General features: G+C 42.0%; 1 long non-coding RNA gene across 1 annotated transcript; it reads right to left on the bottom strand.

Moving 5' to 3' along the window:
• Positions 1–11,749: 11,749 nt before the first annotated feature.
• LOC107207784 lies at positions 11,750–15,983 on the bottom strand. The gene is made up of 4 exons (XR_004498298.1): positions 14,676–15,983; positions 13,376–13,501; positions 12,517–12,948; positions 11,750–11,959 (listed from the first exon to the last, which is right to left on the bottom strand). It is a non-coding gene; the product is annotated as an uncharacterized LOC107207784 (long non-coding RNA).
• Positions 15,984–20,638: the final 4,655 nt, after the last annotated feature.

The following is a 20,638-nucleotide window of genomic DNA, read 5'->3' as shown; positions in this document are numbered from 1 at the left end:
AGGGAAGGGAAGGGAAGGGAAGGGAAGGGAAGGGAAGATACAATTTCTACCAATGCTGTGCCAGACTTTGGATGACAAAGTTGCCCTTTTCTTGTCTTACTGTAAAGTGGGAGCATTAAACACTAAATTACTTGGTTTCTGCCTTTTAGGCTTTTCCAATCTTTACAAAGTTTGCGAATTTTTCTCTCTTCACCAGGAAATACCAGCTCAGTCCACACAGAAAACCCCCCAACTTCCACCACCACTGCACCCCACTTGCTGCAGCTCAGAAACTCCTGATCCCTGCTCTGGTGCCACATCTTGCTGCCAGTCCACCTCCACGCTCTTCCACCTTTTCCTCATATTTAGAATCAGAGAATCATGGAACTGTTTGAGTTGGACCTTAATGATCATCTCATTCCAAGGCTGGGACACCTTCCACCAGCCCAGGCTGTCTCAAGATCTCTCCAGTGTGGCCTTGTATGTACAATAATCACATAAATCACTTTCCATATTGCCTTAGTCCCCATGTGCCTCCATAACTCACCTGTCTTTCCCAATACCATATCAAACTCCCATCTTATCACTCATTTTTTTTCCTTTTCCATTTTGCTGTTACTCACCTGACTGGATGATGTGGAATTGAGATTCCTGTCACTTAGCCCTCCTTAAAGGGACAGGTTTTCTAATGGAAATTGAATAGGAAAGGTTGGATTCCGTGGGGAAATTTCAAATTGACAAATTTTCTGAATGGATCTCTCCTAACCTTGTTGCATATAATATATGCATGTATTGAGCTTAATTTTTGGTTAGTATCAAAATGTATTGATCTGCAAGATAAATATTGACTTGACCTCGCTTTCTCTCAGTCTATATTTACTTCTAGAGTCAATAAGTCTAGAAACTGATCTGACAGGAGTCAATAATGGCTTAAAATTCTCAAAATAGCAGCTTTTCTCTAAGGTTGCAATTTTTTTTTATTTTAAAGTTACTGCCTTAAATACATAAAATGCTCAGGAGGACTTAACACTTTGCTGCACAAAGCCATTGGGGAAACACTCAAATGCCAGAAGACTTTGATGTGACTTCAGGCCAACTGTGCCATTTCAGCACTGGCCAAGCCATATTGTAAATATTTTAATAGTGACCTACTGCAGTCCATCTTTTTTCCCTGTCTATCCTCAAAACTTGGGGCTTTGCTCTGGAGGGTATGCCTGAGCATCACAGATTGGATTTGTCAGGGCCAAATTGTCTTCAGCCTTGGGAAAATGCAAAGCTTGCTACTGGGTAGAGGTTGTCAGCATGAGAATGCCCTGCCTGCCTTAATTTCTCTGCTTAGGGAGGTGGTAATTAACCCAGCAAGATTTTTAGTGTCAAGTGGGATCATCTTCTTTCCCTTTCCCCTCAGTGGTGGACAAATCTCCAGTACAGTCTTCCCTATTTTCCTCATAGCGGTGTTACAGCAAAAATCTTCATAATTCAATAGCTCAGTTTCTGATTTTTGGGGTTCCTCATGGAGAACTTTCATTAGGAGGCAGTTTAATAATTCAGTTATTTGAGCAGTGTTCCTCTAATACGTGAGAAAAGGCTGCAATTTGATTTAAGGAAACCATTGTCACCGTCAAGCATTTCCCTGTCCCCTAGAGATTGGTCACTCTTCTGAGAAGTGCAGGAAAATGTTTAAAATGCAGAGAAAACAATAAAATTAAGAGAAAACAGATGAGAAAGAGACACAGGAGATTGACCTAATATCACTTCTACGTTTAAATTGAAAAATATTCATTTTCTCTCACTGTTAAAGGAACCAAGGAATGTGGCAGATAGTTTTAAGTGTTGCTGAAAAAAGAGAGAAAAAATATCTGTTTATATTTTTTCTCCCTGAAAAAGTATAGAATTTGGAATCAGTAATTTTCTTTTAGGTTTTTGTTCTTTTGGGATTTTTGTCTTTTTTTTTATTTTTTTTTATGTAGGTAGTCTTTAGAGAAGATGCTGTACAAGACCCTGGGCTTGTATTAAAATAGTCTTGTGCTGATACTCATTTATCTGTATGTTTTAAAAGTGGGTGAAGCATGAAGCGAAGCATGTAATAGACTTAAGAACACATAGGTACAATTAAATGGGGAGGAAAACAATTACTTGTCACTCTTGCTGTGCTAATATTACAGAGAAAAACTACCAATGTCTGGAAGACAGTTTTCCAAAATGAGGGGAGGGAAAGGAAGATGAAGAACTCCTGTTCCTAAATTCCATGGGTGCAAAAACCCCACGTGAGCATGGGCAAAGCAAAAAAAAATTCCTAAAATCAGAATAAAAGAGCAATACCAGAATCCTTAAAAAGCCAGGAATCATTCCATGGATAGCATGACATATTTTTTTCCAGGGAACTCGTAGGAAGGTTCCCCTCAATCATCCATCCCAGAGCTGTTCCATGGTGCTGTTTGCTTTGATTAAACAGAGTTTCACATCTTTCCCTAAGTTCCTTCATCCTTGGGCAAAACCTTCAGGTTTTGTGTAGAGTTAAAAGAGACGTGGAATGGGTCCAGCTGGGAAGAGGGAAAGGGAAAAGGAGGTGGGACAAGGCTGAGTGGGGGTAAAAGAAGGGGTTGAGATGGATCTCCCCTTCCCACCAGCCTGCCCTGGATGCTGCTGAGCTGGGGCAATCCTCTTGCCCAGGAGAAATGAACTTGTGCATCTTCCAGCTGAGGTGAGCTCTCTCCTAGAACTGAAAAATACAGTAAAATAAAATAAATCATTCCTAGTCCAAGCAGGCAAATTTCTATGAAAAGAATGTCTGATTTCAGGAATCTGCAGTCACCCAATGCAAAAAATGTCTTTGCTGAAAACTGTCCAGCCAGCCTCTGTGATTTTAATTAAATAGCAAAGACAGTGTGTTGAAATTCACAATCTCTGTCCCCATTTACTAGTGGGTTGAAAAATAACCTAAAAAAAAAAAAAAAGTATTTAAAAAAAAAACAAACCCTAACTCTTTACTCAGCAACTTGAACAGATTTCAAGTCATTTTGTAGTTGGGAGCTCACAAAGACAGAGATTTTCTTGACTGAGATCATCAGAGCCCAGAGCTGAAGCAATTGTGCAGCTGAGCAATGTATTCAGGCTTATTTCACAAGAATTATTTACTCTTTAAACTATTCATTCACACCTACAAGAAAAAAAAAAAAAAGAAAAAAAAAGAAAAAAAAAAAGTAAAAAAGAGTTTTTAGACAAACTGTCTCCCCTGATATCTTCAAGATGATTATCAGAGCAGGGACCTGATCTCCAGCAGCCAAAGGCAGGAAAGTGCTTGGCCAAAGCCCTTTAATTCAATAGGCTCCTGAATTGTGCCTTTGCATCCTCATAGCCTGATACTCGCAGAAGGGAGAGGCTGATTTTCATTTTCTGTGCTCTAACTTTCTAATAAACAATAAGCAGATCGCAACCTCCCTCCTTTGTGCAGGGGAAAATAAGCATTTTTTTATTATTATTTTTTTAAATATTACAAAAAGGGACAATATGCTAAAAATATGCAGCGAACAAATATCATCTGTACAGACTGGAAGAGAACCTTCATAAATTAACCTTATTAGTGCATTACTGTAAGCGAATGCCAAAAAAGCTCCTAATTTGCATTAAGATAGATTTTTCAGGTTGGCTGCATGATTTAATTAAAGAAAAGATTAAGAATCATTAAACAAGCTGCTCTACCTTGCAATAACAGAATTTATATCTGATTCAGGTTAACGAAAACACAGATGGTGATTCAGTAACTGTTGAGTTGCTGTAACAGAATGAAAATGATCCCATTAGTTCTCTGGAAATGTGAGGGAATTTGAAAATTAGCATGCAGATACATTGTATGGTGCTAGACAGCTTGGTCTGCTTGGATCATCACTGATTACTCTTTGTTTGGGTTGGCAACACTGAACTTAATAAATGAAAAAATGTTCCAGTATACCACAGTTGGAAACTGTTCAAGGTTGAAATAGGTGTGCAGACTTTCAAGAAGAGAGAGTTAAGTAAACAAATGTCAATCAATTTAGGGCTGGCAACATTTTATTCTCCCAGAATGTCTGTTCTTGAGAAGCAAGTGTCATCAAAATTGAAATCCTTTGCTTGATACATATGTTCATGTGGTATTTATTATTACAAAGGTATTTTAAATGCGTGTCATTCATTTACAAAGGAGCCTCGGCAGCGTTTGGATGCTAAAAGTGGGGAAGGGCTCTTAGGAAAATGGGTCGGGCTGCGTGTGGCACTGACAAAGAAATCCAACTTGCTGCAAAGGAGGGTTGTGATGAGAGGAGAGATGAAATAAAGCTAAAAGCCCTCCTGAGTAATCCAGTGAATTGGATAAGGCCCAAAAGTGACCATTGTTACCCCATGAGGGGGAGCAGGGCCCGGGCAAGAGTGATTTTGTTCGGCAGGTGGCATTTCCAGGGCTCTGGAAGAGATAAATGCATTATCCAGGGAATGATACCTGGGTAATCATGAGCAGAGCAGGAGCTCTGAATCACAGAACTCACTCAGAACAGTGCACAGATCAACACCAAATTTTGACTCATTCCATGGCCTCAACACTCAGGCAGCAGGACAGGAGGGTGTCTTCTCCTTCTAAGAGGTTATTTTTTCCTTTTCTTTTCAACTTCTTCATTTTATTGCCACTGGCCAAAAGGTTGTGCATAGGGTGTTACAGCAAAAACGAGGTTGTAACACTCGGACTTTTAGGTTAAAGTGTTCTTTGCTTATCACGTGTTAAGATCTTTCAGGAATGATGTAATGCACCAGGGACTGTGGAGCTACATTTGCAAACCACCTTTTTTTTAATCATTAATTGACATCATATAATAATGTCCAGCTCACTACTCCCAAAGTGATGGCAATTAATCTTGTAGGGGGAAAAAAGGGACATTTTTAGCTTTTAGCATAGAGAGGTCATAAACAGGTTGTCTTTGGTTTGACTGGATTTTAACCATCTGATCAAACTTTTTTTTTTATTATTTTTTTTTACTTTAACATTTCTTGAACATTACCTTGTTTTTTTTAACACTTACATATTTAAAGATTGCATTTAGGAGAGATAGCCTCAGCAACTTGGCAGCATTTAAAAGCACACATGTTATTGCAAACAAGTGTGTCTTAGTTACAAAGGAAACCTTTGCTGTTCTTCCATGACCAGCACTTTTCTTTTTTTATGTCTTCAGAAAGCCTTTGGTTCACGATGAGCACTGAAAAACATCGATTTTTATTATTTATTTTTTTTCCTCTCTCATTTAGGAGCCGGCATTTGTTCTCAAACAAGGTGAACCACAGGGAAAAATATCATTAAATATTTTCTCAGTACTCTAGCTTGCCATAGACCGGTTAAGCGTCCTGTCTTTGTACTGATCAGCCTGCTTGCAGCTTTCATATAATTGCAAATCCGTCTCCCTCCTTGGCTCCTGGAGCAGGGATGTAAAGGACTGTGAATTGTGCAGAGTCTTCCCTGTGAAATTGTACAAGCGAGGAAGATGCTGAGGGGTTATGCTGTGCATGCCAACGTCGAGTGTTAGCTGGAAAGGGCTGGATTACTGAGGAGAGAGAATAGATCAGGATATTAACTGCCAGCTATCGAGTGATCACAGGATATTTTGGTAGTTGCTGCAGCAAAACCGAGCAGATCTTTTTAATATTCTCTCTTGTTTCCCTGAAAGCTGTGAGGAGCACAAGAGGATATTTGATTTATATTTGTGCATTTTTGTTTGGATGGGGACTGTGAGAACCCAGTGGTTTTTGGTTCATGGGAGATCTGGCACATCTCTCCCTTGGTTTGGATTCAAGCGGGTTCACATCCCCTGAGTTTCACTTTGACTTTTGATTTTGAACAAATCCAAAAAAAGGCAAAACAAAGCCCTGATGAACCAGCTAACTTTCACATGGTTTCCACCCAAAATTATAAACTTTGCCCCCTTCACAAGTGGAAGACTGAGTTCAAAACTATAGGCTGTCCAAATGCCATTAACTGGAGCTATTTTTATGTCAGCGAGAGAGATAACCCAAATTCTTCTGATTTTTCCAGGATGAGGGGCTCAAATATCCAAATGATCACAGAAACACTACTTACCAGAGAGGTAGTTCTGTGAATAGAAAAAACAAAATCAGAGTAAGAGCCTGAGGGCTCTCCTGGCACCTTTCTTGAGAAAACAGAAATGTGTTTTTGCCGCTTCCACCCTTAAATTTGCTGCACTGGGCATTTCAAGAACGGGTTAAGCACAGCAGAATTTCTGGGTATAACTCTGGCCAGAAGATGCCATTCCCCTAAAAGAAAGCTCTCTCACATTCCATGGGGCCATCTAAGATGGAAGCTTCACAAAGACTTTTGGATGCTTGTCAGGACCTTCTTGTAAATGCTGTGTCCTTGGCCAGTTCCAGAATACCTCCTGTGTGAATCTATCACAGAAAAATCATGTACACGGTTCTGGCCCTCGTTAAGAAAAAGGAAAAAAAAAAAGATAATGAAAAGCAGGGAGATCTCTGAACATTCAGGAATAAGTTTTTCAAATATCCTCAAAAGAGAATCACAGAATAGCTAGGATTGGAAGGGACCTATGGAGATCTTCTAGTCCAACCTCCAAGGAGGTTACATAGCCCAAATCAAGCACCTCTGAGACCTGTTTATCTCAGTGGCCCCCTTTTAAAACAGTATCCATGCATAATAAAAATGTATTATATAATAAAAGTATTTTTTAAAAACCATTATTTGCCAATTTCAATTTATGGTTCTGTTTTTATCATCGTGCTTTTCTCAGCTGATTGGACTCATATTTATCAAAGTTACATTTGCATTATTTTTCTTTTTTAATACGGGATTTAAGGATTTCCTCAAAAAAAATATTTAATACTTTTCTCAATGGGTGTTTGTTACTCACATCAACTACAGTAGCATTCTTTGGTATAAAACAATAGTGCTGCATTTGCTTTTCCTATAAGGAAACAGAGATAAACCCCTCATTTTAAACAATCAAACTGCAGAGTATGGACACTTTTTCTTCCTCAATCTCCTTATTTTCTCCTTTGAATTTCCATTCCTTCTTTTGGCAGAACTATCTTGGTAACTTCAGGGTGTTTGGTACTCCCAAGCAAGAAATTGCAGCATCTGGAAACCCTACCCAGGTCATCTCCACACATCTAACACTGGATTTTCAGCTGACATTTCACAGGATGCTGGAATGTGCTCCATTATCTCTGTAGAAGCACTTTGCAAATTTGGGTGGGATCCAGTTAAGGAGCCAAGAACAATACTGTGGTAATTACCTGTCCAGTCAAGCCTATAAAAAATGAGTTAAAAAACAGCATAAGCTAAAGCAAATAATTCTAACAAATATTCTTTGGGCAACCCATAAGTTAAAATGAGAGTAATGAGCACATTGTAATGCTTTAACATGGATAAATCACAAAAATATTATCTCTCTTTGTCTGAAAAATGGTCAGATTCTAATACTCAAGCCAGGTTAATTGTAAAATAGTTTGGGATCTTGGATGCTGGCAAACAGAGTGTGACTTAAGCTGGGCTCTGGAACAACCTCGTGGGTGGATTATGAGACCCCCGAGAAGCACCAGGCAGCCCCGAGCACTGCTACTGGATCAGACCTCAGTTTGTGTTCCCATGACACTCGAAGGAGGCAAAAGAGGCACATTTTCCACAAGTTTGTAAACATAACAGCTTCCAGCAAAAGTGGTGAGAAAATTTCAGGGATTTGGTGGGTTTTTTTTCAGGCATCTACTCCGTGTCACTGGTGGGAGCTGGGAAAGTGACTGTTGCAATAAAATGGACCATAGGCTCCTCACAAAACAGGATGAAATGTTTATATTTGGCTATTACGGTGATGGATGTTAAAAAAGAAAGCTAAGATAAATAAACATATTAATTATGTGTCAAACCACAGGACATCTCTCAGGACACTGTGATGGGAAGACTCAAATGCTAGAGATAACTTTGCTTCATTTCAATGTATTTCTTGATGAGCTTTATTAACCTTTAGGGACAAATGAATCCCAGAAACAGTATTTGTTACTATGACCTTCTGTAATTCCTCCTCATGCTTAAAGACAGGGTGATTTCCATCCAGAAGAGAATCTAGATGGAAGAAATATATAAGAACCCAGTGAATTAAATACATCCATGGGCAGACATAGGGCCCAGAAATTGGTGTCCCTGTTTCTACACTGCACTGGAAGCTATTTAGTTAAGGAAGGACAAGTATTTCCCTCCTTTCCTACTCCTACTGAGAAAATTTTAAAATCACTCAGCTCATTCCCCATAATTTCTCTCCACAGCCCAATAAAAAGGATAATCTTCTGTTTCTCAAAACCAGAATTCAGAAAGAAACTGCAGCCACATTAGAACAGCAGAAATAACTCTGATTCCTCGCTCCAGTGTATAGAATAAGTCCTTTAATTAAAGCAACTCTCTGGTCAAGCTGACACTTCTATTTTTTATTTTTTTTTTAATTGCAGTCTCCTGTCACTCTGTAATTTATTTTATTTCAATTCATCAGGGTGTGTGAATGTTTCAGAGTGCCCCAAACGGAATGGGGGCTGTCAAAAGATGCGATGCTGCGTCATCACGGAGCCCATGGCCACGAGCCAGCTCTGTCAACACTTGGCTTTGTACTGTCCGGGGGAGAGAAGCTGATTCTTCAGCAGTGCCTAATCAGTTTAAAACAAATCTGGAAGATGTTACTAGAAGACAAGATGAGATCCAGGCTGCAGCAGCCCCTGCATACAAAGAAGTGAAGGATTTCGTTTGAGAACGAAATTAAAGAGGTGGAAACAACTCTTGACAGTTTCAACAGGATTTTAACTGGGGGTAAGAAGGAGTGAACTACTGGTTTAGGGAATGGGACTGCTGGTACCTAGAGAAAGGAGCTTGTTCTGTGACCTCTGCTGTAACAACAGAAACATCAGGGGAATAGATCTCCTAGTAAGCAAAGGAAAAGTTCCTCTGTGTTCACAGCACCATTCCAATACACAAAGGGGACATACAAAAGGTTGGAGAGTGACTTCTTGCAAGTCACAAGATAGGACCAGGAGAACTGGCTTTAAATTGTCAAAAGGAAGATCTAGATAAGAGATTAGGAAGAAATTCTTCCCTGTGGGGGTGCTGAGACCCTGGCACATTGTCCAGAGAGGCTGTGGCTGCCCCTGGATCCCTGGAAGTGTCCAAGGCCAGGCTGGATGGGGTTTGGAGCAATCTGGGATAGGGGAAGGTGTCCCTGCCATGGCAGGGGCATGGAACAACATGACCCTTAAGTTCCTTTCTAACTGAAATCACTCTGTGAGTCCATGATTCATCATAGCCTGGTTAATTCTTGAAAGGAAACTATGGTCAATAATTTAGGGTGTAATAATGGCAAGAAACAGTTACCTAATAAATCACAGGAGGTGTATATAAAAAAGGTAAATGCATACTTTTGATTTATGCAACAACTTCCATCTGAGTCCATCAAAAGGTTTCAGAAACCAAATGTTTCCACATCCAACACAGATATCAGGGAGCTCCACATTCATCTTCCAGTGCCTCATCTGGAAACCTCCTACCAGCCCTTGATCACACAACTATCCTTGCAGAAGAGAAACTGATGGTTTTCTTTGGGATGTGTTTCTGGAAACCTCTGTTTCCTTCTCACACAGCAAAGGAGTGAAGGTGGAAAGCCAAACTTTCTTTCCTGTCTGCAGGGACCTGACCTGGCCCACAGAACATGACCAAGACACACTTTGCCCTTGCAGGATTCAACTCCAAGGACAAAGGGCCACTTCAGTACCCAGAAAGGGAATGGAAATAGTTAAGAAGGTGGTAGAGGAGCTACTGGAGCCTTCTCTTACTGCTGCATAGAAGATGTGGCAGAAGCAAGAGGTGTTTCTGAGAGAGACATGTGCTGGGTTTAAAGCAGAAAACAGAAAATACCCCCTAACATTAAGTTAAAAACCATCAGATAAGGTGTTCTATGAAACAGCTGTTACTGGGAAAGGGGAGGGGGGAGGGAAAGAGCTGCAGATCCACAGGAAATTCCTCCACCAAGCTGAAGGAAGCCTTCAGTATCTCTCATGATTGCAAACGAGTGGGAAGGAGGCAGGAAGGAGCAGGAATGTCCTGCCTTTTGCAGGAAGGACATTGTCTGGCTGCTGCCCAGTGGGACCTGTGAGTTTCCATCATCTGTACCAGTACAGATAAACCCTCAGGAGCCCAGGCATCTTCAAGCCCAACAGATACAACATCACCCCTTTCCATTTCCCCCTCATCCAACATGTTATAAAGATGAGATTTAACTTATTTTCTTATTATTAAAGGGGAGAATAACTGAGTGAAAAGAAAAAGCTTTCCCTATTTCAGAGTACCAGGATGTGCTCCGCTTTCTTATCATTTCAGGAAAAAAGCCCCACCCCTTTTTTCCCTACAATATTTTGACCTTGCTGTTTTTCTTCTCTCAGAGATCTCTTGCTTTGTTCCCTTCACTTTGATTCCTACCCATGTTTTTGGTGGCCTGGTCATTGGCTCTAAGGGAGCAGGGTTTATCCCTTGTCCTCTAGAGCTGAATCTATTAAACCTCCCCAACTTTATTCAAGTAAAGCCTGGTGAAACATCTTTTGCCTGACATGGGAATTAACCCAATATCTGAGTTGAGACAAATTCCTCCACCTCTCTGTAATTTATCTTTTTCACTTTACATGAGGATTTTTCTCATGGTCTGTGAAGCAGGTCAGATTACCTTAGATACTTTGTCAGTAGCTGAATGGATAGGGTATTATAAACTCTAATTTACAGTCTCCTGTAACTTACTGTATATAAAATACCAAAAGAGCACAGATCTGCTTCAGCTAAACCCGTAAATGTCTGCAGCTTAGTCAGGTTTGGCCACAGAATCTTTGCTTTTAGGGCCTGAAGGAACTGTGACCCGATGTTCCCTGAGCAGTGTGGGACAAAATTGGAGCATTTTGAGCTGCCCCTGTTTTCCCAGTGAGGTCTTGGGTCACACCTGGATGTTCTGGAATCTTGAATTTTCCTCCTTACATTTCCTGAACCCACAGAATGTGTTGAAGTTTATTGCAGTAAACCACTGGAGTGCTCAGGTTATACATGAACAACCAAAAAAAATCAGTGTTCTTGCACTGTGGTGCATATTTTAATTAATACAGGGAACTACAGAAGCTTTTAATAATGACTTTCAGCCTCTTTTTTTTCCTAGAATCATGGAATGGTTTGGGTTAGAAGGGATCCTCAAGGACCATCCAGTCCAGACCCCTGGTATTGAAGAGGGACATCTTCAACTTGACCAGGTTGCTCAGAGCCCTGTCCAAACTGGCCCTGGATGTCTCCAGGGATGGGGCATCTACCACCTGAGGGACACCTTTGTTCATTCCTCCTTTCAAATCAATAACTTAATTTTCGTTCTCTTTTACTGTTTTCCCACTTCATTGTCACATCAACAGCAATGGACAGGAAGACCTGGAAGGTCTGAAATCCTCTGTTCCCTCTCAGTTTCTCCACTCCCTCCACCCTCACCAAGATTCCTCATTGCCCACCACAGAAGACTCCCATAATAAAAACTAACACCAAGCAGACACTAACCTTGTTGTTAAACTAAAGCTGCTGAACTAAATGACATCCCTGGCTGAGGGAATAAGGAGAGAGCAGACACACATTGTAGCAGGAAAACCTTTGGCTGCTCCAGTCCATCTCACCCCAGCTCGAAACTCTTGTGGCTGAAGTCATTCCAGCTGCACTGCTTACCTTGGGAAGAGGCAGAGGGGATGCTGCAGCCTCTCAGTTTGACTTCCACATCTCCTTCATCTCTGGGAGATGATCCCAAGCAGCTGCTGAATTCTCCATGATGAGGAGCATGGGCTGATTTATCCCGCAGTTCCCGGTGTGGAAACTGGTCTGTGGATAAAGACCTGACTCTGCAGCATCTTCCATCAGCACAAAGCAAACAACTGTGCAAGAAACCTTTTCATAATCATGAGGTAAAAGAGAGAGAGAGAAAAAAACAACCCAAATTCTTAAACGTATTCAGACTCAGCTGGAATTCGGACCAAGAGATGGACTAGCTACTTACTTATCCCTGAGGCACATTCACCCCTCTCTATAATTAAGCTCTTGGGCTGTTTTGTTAGTGGTGAGAAGCAGGCTTTGCCAAAAGTCATCTGGCTTTCTCCCTTAGAACACTGACAGGTTTTTCTCCCCCCTCCTTGCTAAAGAAAGCTTTCAATTTTCATTGCTTATGTGCTTTAGGTATAATTATTTTTTTTACCTTTCACGGTGTTATTTCCTACCCATAAAATTATACAAAAATGGTCATCAGTGAGCCTGCTGAAAAGACCAGCCACCATACATTACAGAGAATTACCTTAATATTTATAAAAAAAAAATAAGAATAAAAAAAAAATAAAGACCATATTTCTTTTAAAGATCTTGCTCTAAACAAACTGAATTATTCATGCATAGAATTGTACAGCATTAGAACACCTGTTTTCAATCATGCATAATGTAAAATCACTCATTACCTCACAAGAGCCTCTACATCTCCAGCAATCAAATGGCATTGAAACAGCAGAACAGGTGCTTGGCAGGTGGATCCAAACAGATGTTTTAGGCTTGGTTGTCTTTTCTTGTACAGGTGTGGTGATCTTGTTTTCAACGGCATAATTGCTATTTGAATAGGTGATATTTAATTCTTACGTGCTTTAATATTTATTTTTGCTTCTTCAATTCTTTTTTTTTTCCACTCTGTGTACTGCATGGGCTCAAAGCAGCTTATGAGATGTGGGAGAGCTCTGGGCTGAAATGCCAGTGATGCAAAGGAAAGTACAGTTCCTCTTGCTCAGACCTTCATGCCACGAATTCTCAACCAGGAGACTTTGTCCTTTTTCTAGACAACTTGTGCAAAACCACTGCAGAGACCTCCAGAGTCTCAGCCAGGCTCCAGCATTCCCTTCCTGAAAGATATTTGAATGTTGGATATATGGAGATACGATAAACCTTCATGAAAACAATAAAACAATAAATGGAGAAGATCTCTGCGTGTTTTTCAAGGATACAATTTTGCACAATTTAAATGTGCCTAAAAACTACAGCAGACTTAGTACACTGATGTGAAGGAGAAACACATCACTGACGGAAGGCAGGGGTGGATGGGACATTGGGAAGGAATTCTTCCCTGTGAGGGTGGGCAGGCCCTGGCACAGGGTGCCCAGAGAAGCTGTGGCTGCCCCTGGATCCCTGGAAGTGCCCAAGGCCAGGTTAGACAGGAATTGGAGCAGCCTGGGACAGTGGAAATGTCTCTGTCCATAGCAGGGGGTGGAATGAGATGCTCTTTAAGGTCTCTTCCTACCCAAACCACTCTAGGATTTGATGGTTCCAAACCTTCACTCTGCTCCTCCAACTCCTGTTTTTCATGTGGGTCCCATGGAAGAGGTTCCTGGACTAGTGGCCTTTGTTAAACCAGATTGTGGAACTGGCACCCTGCAAAAGCTGCTGAAGGCACTGAACCTGCAAGGAAAAAGAAAATAAAAAGGCAAAAATTTGACATCTTCCCCTGGGAATTTAGAGAAATTAATGAACAGTGGCCAAAAAGTATTTTGGTGCTCATCCTCTTCAAGCACCTATTACTGGTCAGCCAAAGCCAATATGTTCCCACTCCTACTTCAGTTTCAACAGCAAAGTGGCAGATCATTAGAAACAGCTTTAAACTTGGCACCCTGTCCAGCATCTCACAGAGCAGCCAAGGACTGAAAATCCAGGGTGAGTTTATTGCTCTGACAGGTCACCTGCCCTCAGGATGTGTTTGCTCCTCATGATCCGACGCCGTGGGAGCAGAGGGATGAACAGGGATGCAGTGACCCGGATGGATGCTTCACACAGGTGTGTTCAGAGCAGGACAGCTCTTCATGGTTAGCATGTGATGCTCACAGGGTGTCAACAACACATTTGTTCTGTGTCAACCCATTTTGTGTGTCAAGGACCAGAGCAGTAATGTTTTTTGGACCACAATGTGTCACCACCAAATTCTTCCCTGTGAGGGTGGGCAGCCCTGGCACAGGGAGCCCAGAGAAGCTCTGGCTGCCCCTGGATCCCTTGGGAGTGTCTAAGGCCAGGCTGGATGGGGCTTGGAGCAGCCTGGGATAGTGGGAGATGTCCCTGCTCATGTCAGGAGATAGAACGAGATCTTTGAGGTGCCTTAAACACAAACCATTCTATGATTCCAGGGTTTTAGAACACAGAAAATAATTTGTACAAATATATAATTCTATTATTCTGCCCAGCTATACCATATTAGTTCACTGCACCTTTCAGTGTCAGAGATCTCATTTTCCTTTGAGTATAAGCATTTCCCAGTATTTTTAAGCAGGAATGGCACAAGAGTCTGATTCCCCTGATCAAGGGATGTATTCTGGATTTACCTCACTGAAATAGGTGTTCATTTGCCAGTTAATGAATCTGCCCTGAACCCAGTATGACAGAACTTATATGACACTATTACATTAACAAGTAGGGTATCAAGACTGATAAGGACACATAAATATGTAGATGCATTTCTCTATATGGTTCACACTTACAAAGAGAAGTTCCTCCAACATTCATTTACATGTTTATTCATGTATAGCAATTAAAACATATATGAAAATTATCTGATAAAAAGTTCTACCAGTCCATGATGGCTCACCTGTCCAAAGTCAGCATATACCTCAAAACAGAAACTTCCAGAAACAGCAGGTGCCTGCAGTGACCTCTGCACCACCTCCTCCACTCCAGCACTTTGTCCTTTTCCTGGGCTCCCTCTGTGGTAAACAAATGGGCAGAAGGTTTCATTCCCAGCTGAAAAGCTCCAGAAAACCTCCCTTCAGCACATTTCCTCAGAGACTGTGAAATTCTTGTATTTCTGGGTCAGATATGTGCGACTTCTAGTAGAAGTTACTTTAAACACAAGAGTAACAAAGAGAAACAAAGGATGTATCAGTGTATCCAGGATGAAATTAAAGCTCAGCAAATGCTTCACAAACTCCGTTAGGGATTTCTTTCTGAACATTTCTCTTTCTTAGGAGAAAATATAAACTCTTACCTTTGACACAACAGGTCCATCTCACAGCTCCAGCACAGCCTCAGCATCTACTGCTGTCCCCCAGTGCTCCTCCTTTGACCTCCCATCCAGCCCCAGGTACTGGAGCTCATCTTTAACCCAGGATGAGGTGGTTTGGATTGTTTTTGAACATTTCCACAAAGAGCTGTTTGATCTGGAGTGCTGCCTTCAGGAAACAGAGCTGCTCTCGTCCTCCTCTTAAGAACTTTTGACCACTTTTTGCTGCAGGATCTTTTCCCACATCCTTGTCTCCACGACCGGGCTTCAAAGGACACCGTGCTCTTCCCTTTGACAGCCCTCACCAGCTCTGCACCTCCTGGCTTGGAATGGGTCTGTGCAGCTTTTCTCCATGATATATTTCCATTCATTCCTCACATCTAATTTGTGTCTCAGCTGATCACAGAGGCAGCATGGATTGGCCTCTCCAGGATGCTTTGGATCAATTTTATTTTTTTTGTGTGAAGCATAAATTATTAATAACACCAGACACTCAAACCCAACTTGCTCCCAAAGTTTCATGCAGTTTACAGAAAAATCTAAATGGATTAGTAACTCCAAAATATTGGTGAGTGTGAGCTGTGTAAGTTCCAGGTGGAAGGGAAACTCCTGAAAGAAAGACTTGTAATGAAAAACATCTTTTTCATTTACAGGCCAGTAACAGCTCTTTTCTGTCGAAGGTCTCAGAATAATTTAATATTGCTGTTGCCTTGCATATTCACCAATAAAATGGTCTTATTGCTCTTCTTAGAGAGATGGTGCAAGGGGGTTATAAACAAAGTGGAGAAATTAAAAGGTTTTTGCCCAGGTGCAATGTGCTCTTGACATCTTGTTTACCTGAGATGTGCATCCCGCAGTTCCTTCACTCAGCAGTGCCTCGGAGCAGGGTGGGCTGCACACTCTTCCCTAAGGGAGAGCAAAACAGCAACTTACAGATCACAGTCACAGAAACATCAGGGCTGGAAAAGCCCTCTAAAATCATCATGTCCAACTGTTAATGTAACACTGCTAAACCCACCCCAAGCCATGTCCCCCAAGGCCACATCACATAGTTTTTGCTCAAGGCCAGGTTTGGATGGGGCTTGGAGCAGCCTGGTCTAGTGGAATGAGATGAGTTCAAGGTCTCTTCCAACCCAAACCAGACTGTGGTTCTGTGATTCTACCAGAGAACAAAATTGCAGATTGCTCAGAGGAGAGATACAGCATCACAAGATTGGAGCATGGCTGTGACATCGTGGGGTTGATTAACCCCATTTACTGGTGTTTCAGATCCTTTGACTGCAGCAGTGACTCCTGCTTTTACCTCTCCATCAGGATGGAGGGAACAGTATCCACATGGAGACCAAACCCAGGCACTGGAAACAGCTATTGTGATGGCTTAGGTATGCAAAGATATGTTTAAACATTTGTTTATACACATATAAACATATAAACATATAAACATATATATATATATATATATACACATGCATACACATATATGCAGAATCATGGAATAACAACACATTGGGGTGGAAGAGACATTAAAACTCGCTTCATTCCAACCTCCTGCCATGGAGGAGGTCTCCTTCCACCAGACCAAGCTCCATCCAAGCTGGCCAGGAACACTTCCAGGGATCCAGGGGCAGCCCCATCTTCTCAGGGCACCCTGTGCCAGGGCCTCCACACCCTCTGGGCGACAAATATTCTCCTAATGTCCAACCTAAACTTCCATCCTAAAGCCATTCCCCTTTGTCCTAGTGGCAGTAGGACACTCTCTACAAAACACACTAAACCCATATTTTTCCATAAAAGGGAGCACAGTGTTCCCCAGCACACCCCAGCCCCGGGTCCCCCGGTTCCCCCCGACGGCAGCGGGGCCGGGGCAGCTCCGCTTTCAGCCCGACAGCTGCGGATCCCAGGTGGTCTGACATTTGAGAGAGGGGCTGTGGGAGAGACTGGAGGTGTTTTAGGGGAGAAGGAGGCTGCGAATAACAGCGAGGCCTCATCCAGATGGAATCGTTCACGGAACAACCTGGGATACTCGATTACTGTCCATATGCCTCCCAGGTCTCCAAAGGCCACACTCCATTGATTTATTAGAAATCTGCTTCTTTTCCCCCAGCATTGGTTCTTTCCCAAACAGGGCATAATGTGGGATTTACTGCCATCTGAAATGCTCCTTTTTAAAAATCAGTTCTTCGTGCAAGCTGGGCTTCAGAAATGCTCCAATAAACACCAGATTAGAGAGCATTTCGGGACGGGAGCCCCCTCTTTATGTAGCCTTTAAACAAATTTCTTCCTGCCACAATGAGTGATAAAACATTTTATAGGGCATTTCTATGATAAGTAAATGGCTGAAGGCATGGCACCAGTAGAATTAAAGCCACCAGATATAACTCTGCTAACAGTCTGCCTTACACTTATTTCTTCCTTTGCATATAAGCCTGGAAGAATTATTTTATTGTTTTAGCACTGCAAACAGTTGTTATTAGTGTATCTTATTTATAGTCAGTTCTTTGAGGCACTATAGTAATATAGAAAAATATCAGTTATTTCATCACACTGGTGAATTTAATGAACCTGAAGGTGTGTGTTATTTTAGCACTTGCTGCAGCTCCTGTGAAAACCCAATGGTGCTAAAATCTGTAAACCTGTCACTGCTTAAGTAATAACCTTGTTAAAAGCATCTTCATTTAACTTATTTCAGCTTTTGCAGAATGCAGGTTTTATTTTATCAGTGCAGGGAATAGGTGTTTCCAACCAAACCACTTATTGTAAATATAGTTAATTGTAGTTCATTAATTTATTCTCAGTGTTATTGCTTTTATTTTAACACTTAGTTTAAATTAAGTGTTGTCTAGAATTGAGTTCCCATTTTCGATTTTTTTTAAACAAACTCTTAATTTATATAAAATATCTTTGGTTAGAACAGTAAATTTTATTCTGCAATATGGAAAATGCTCTTTGCATTCATTAATATCCCTTTATGCTGCAAGAAATGAGCTTTCTTCCTTAAGAGCAGACAGGAAAACAAAATGAGATTTTTTTTTTTTAATCTTACCACTGTGAAATTGGGCATCTTCCTTTCATTTAAAAATATAGAGAAAATGAAATATTGATGGCATGTGATCCAAATTATCAATTGATCCCTGCAAATGCACATCTACAATTATTGAAATCCTGGCAATAGAAGAATGGGAACTCCCTGCTATTTAGCACCATTCAGCAGAAAGAGAAGTGTAATTTGCACCATCACTTTTTTTATAGCACCAATGATACTTCCGATATTATTACACCATGGAGTTGTTTGTGACAAATTATAAAAGTATCAGGTTCCCAGTAAATTATTACAAGGTGGGCAATTATCCATCCATTAATACTTTTTTGTCTTTGAGACCTGCTGTGCTCCCTGGTGCTCCCTGGCAGACACATCCCAGGGGTACAGACCTCAAAACTGATGCTGGATGCCAACAGGGATCCGAGCTCTTGATGGCAGAGGGGCTGCAGTGGAATCCCAAATGTGTTGGATGCTTTGAAATTATAAGAATTAGCTCTCCAGGATGCTCCCATTAGATTGTCATTTGATTGGGGGGGTCATTTATTGTTTTTTCTCCCTCAGCTTAGCTCTCCTTCCCCGAGTGTTTCTGTTTCAGTGGCTGTTGAGCCATGTTTCAGAGTAGGGCTGTCATTAATTTAAATCAGAATATCATCATCCAAGAGAGTGTAACATCCCCAGCCAGGCACAAAGCTGACCTGGGTTATTTCATTGTCTCTCATTACAGCTTTCTGCCCCAGCCAGTCTTACTTCACAAACAAGCTGAAAATGTAATTAACTTCCTCCTTTCTTCCAGTTTTGGTGCCAAAACCCCACAGAGGGGTGGCAGTGCAGTGCAGAACCCCGGGTGGGTCCTACACAGAAAGCAAGAGGGATGCTGCAGGAATTACTCCATACCTGGATGTTACAAGCAAGGATGGGTGAGCATGGTCAGCAGGCAGCCCCAGAGGTGGCAATGAGGAACTGAAATGGGGCTGAAGGCATCAGCATCCCCCAGTGCCCTTGTGAGCATCTCAAACCCGAGGTGGGAACACACAGATCTGGTCTCCAGGATGGGAACACCCAGTTCTGCTCTGGTGCTGCCCAAAGAGGTGAGGGGTAGGAGGAGGGAACACACACTGCCTACGTGTTGTGTCTACAGCAGGGTCATCACACCAAAAATTAGGCCTTGTCTCAAGCCAGAAGAGCGTCAGTGTGCCCCGGGAGCTGCAGCAAACAGAGGAAGAGGAGGGAAGCCAAGCTGCCTGTGCCTGACCACAGCACCAGGACTTGGGGCAGAAATTAGGATGCTCCAAATCCCAACAGCTGCAGTGCGTCTTCAGGGTCTGAGAAACCAGACCAAGCAATTGAAAAGGAATCCAGTTGTTTAAGCTTAGGCTGAGACTGTGTTTGTGTTTGTTTTGCTTGTAACCTTTCATTTCCAGCCTTCCAGCTAAAAGCCTGACCTTACATCTTGCTTAATAAACCTTTTGAAAAAGCTTTACTTTATCATCCAGCCTGGCCCGTGCTGCAGGGAAGATGGATGGGAGGGAATGGGTGAAGCTTTGGAGGTGCAGAGGCACATCCCAAGGGTGCAGGGTGGGAAGCTGGGCTGTGTCCTGCCCTGAAATGCTATTCCACAGAGCCATGAGCGCTCCTGTGAAGGGTTAGACAGCCAGGAGAGATCCTCTGCTAAAGCATCTCACAGCTACTCCTCAGAATGCATTCAGAGAGAATACAGATGTCTGGAAGTGTGCAGAAAAGGATCTAGCTGATAATGATCCTATGCAATTTGGATATAAAAACAAGTCTGTAAATGAAAGGGTTATTTTGGAGCCTGGAGCCCTGGGAGCTTCCCTGCTGCAGAGCCAGGGGTCCATCAGCCCAGTTTGGTGTGGTCAGCATCACACTTCCTCTGGAGCTGCCACCTACCTCTGCCTCACTCCTCCCTGTCTGTAAAACTGCACCACAAGCTCCTTCTGGCCCTGGACTCAGCTATGAGTGTTGGCAGAAACATTTTGAACCTTTTCTGCTCCAACACAAAAAAAATTTCCTATATCAAACATCCGGCCTGCCTCCAGAAGCCCTGCTGTACCTGTATGTATCCTGTATGATACCTGCCTGCTGTATCCTGTGCTGCCACAATCCACAGAGACAAAAGACAAACCCAACACACACAAGATAACCCCAGATTTGATGATCAGGTGCTGAATTCAGCTGTCAGAGGGAAAGAAAAGGCAATACCAGCATCACCATTCCTCTGGGCTGCAGCACAGGGAATCCCAGCAGCAAAACTGCAAAGGGGATTCTCCTTTCTGACAACCAGCATAACCCAGCCCAGAAATGGGTTTTATACCCATTCACAATGTATTGACTTTGGTTTATAGCTAAAGTTATATAGTATTTATCCCCAGTCCTGAGACACAAAATAATTCCAGGTAGGATATCACATTAATGATCTGTTCCTTTCAGTATCTAGAGCCAGCACAACATAGTTCTGTACCCATTCCTAGTACCAAACAAGAGTGAAGTCAAT

The sequence above is a fragment of the Parus major genome, chromosome 7, assembly GCF_001522545.3.
Source record: "Parus major isolate Abel chromosome 7, Parus_major1.1, whole genome shotgun sequence".
NCBI lineage: Eukaryota > Metazoa > Chordata > Aves > Passeriformes > Paridae > Parus > Parus major.
This window is presented reverse-complemented; position numbering and strand designations above follow the sequence as displayed.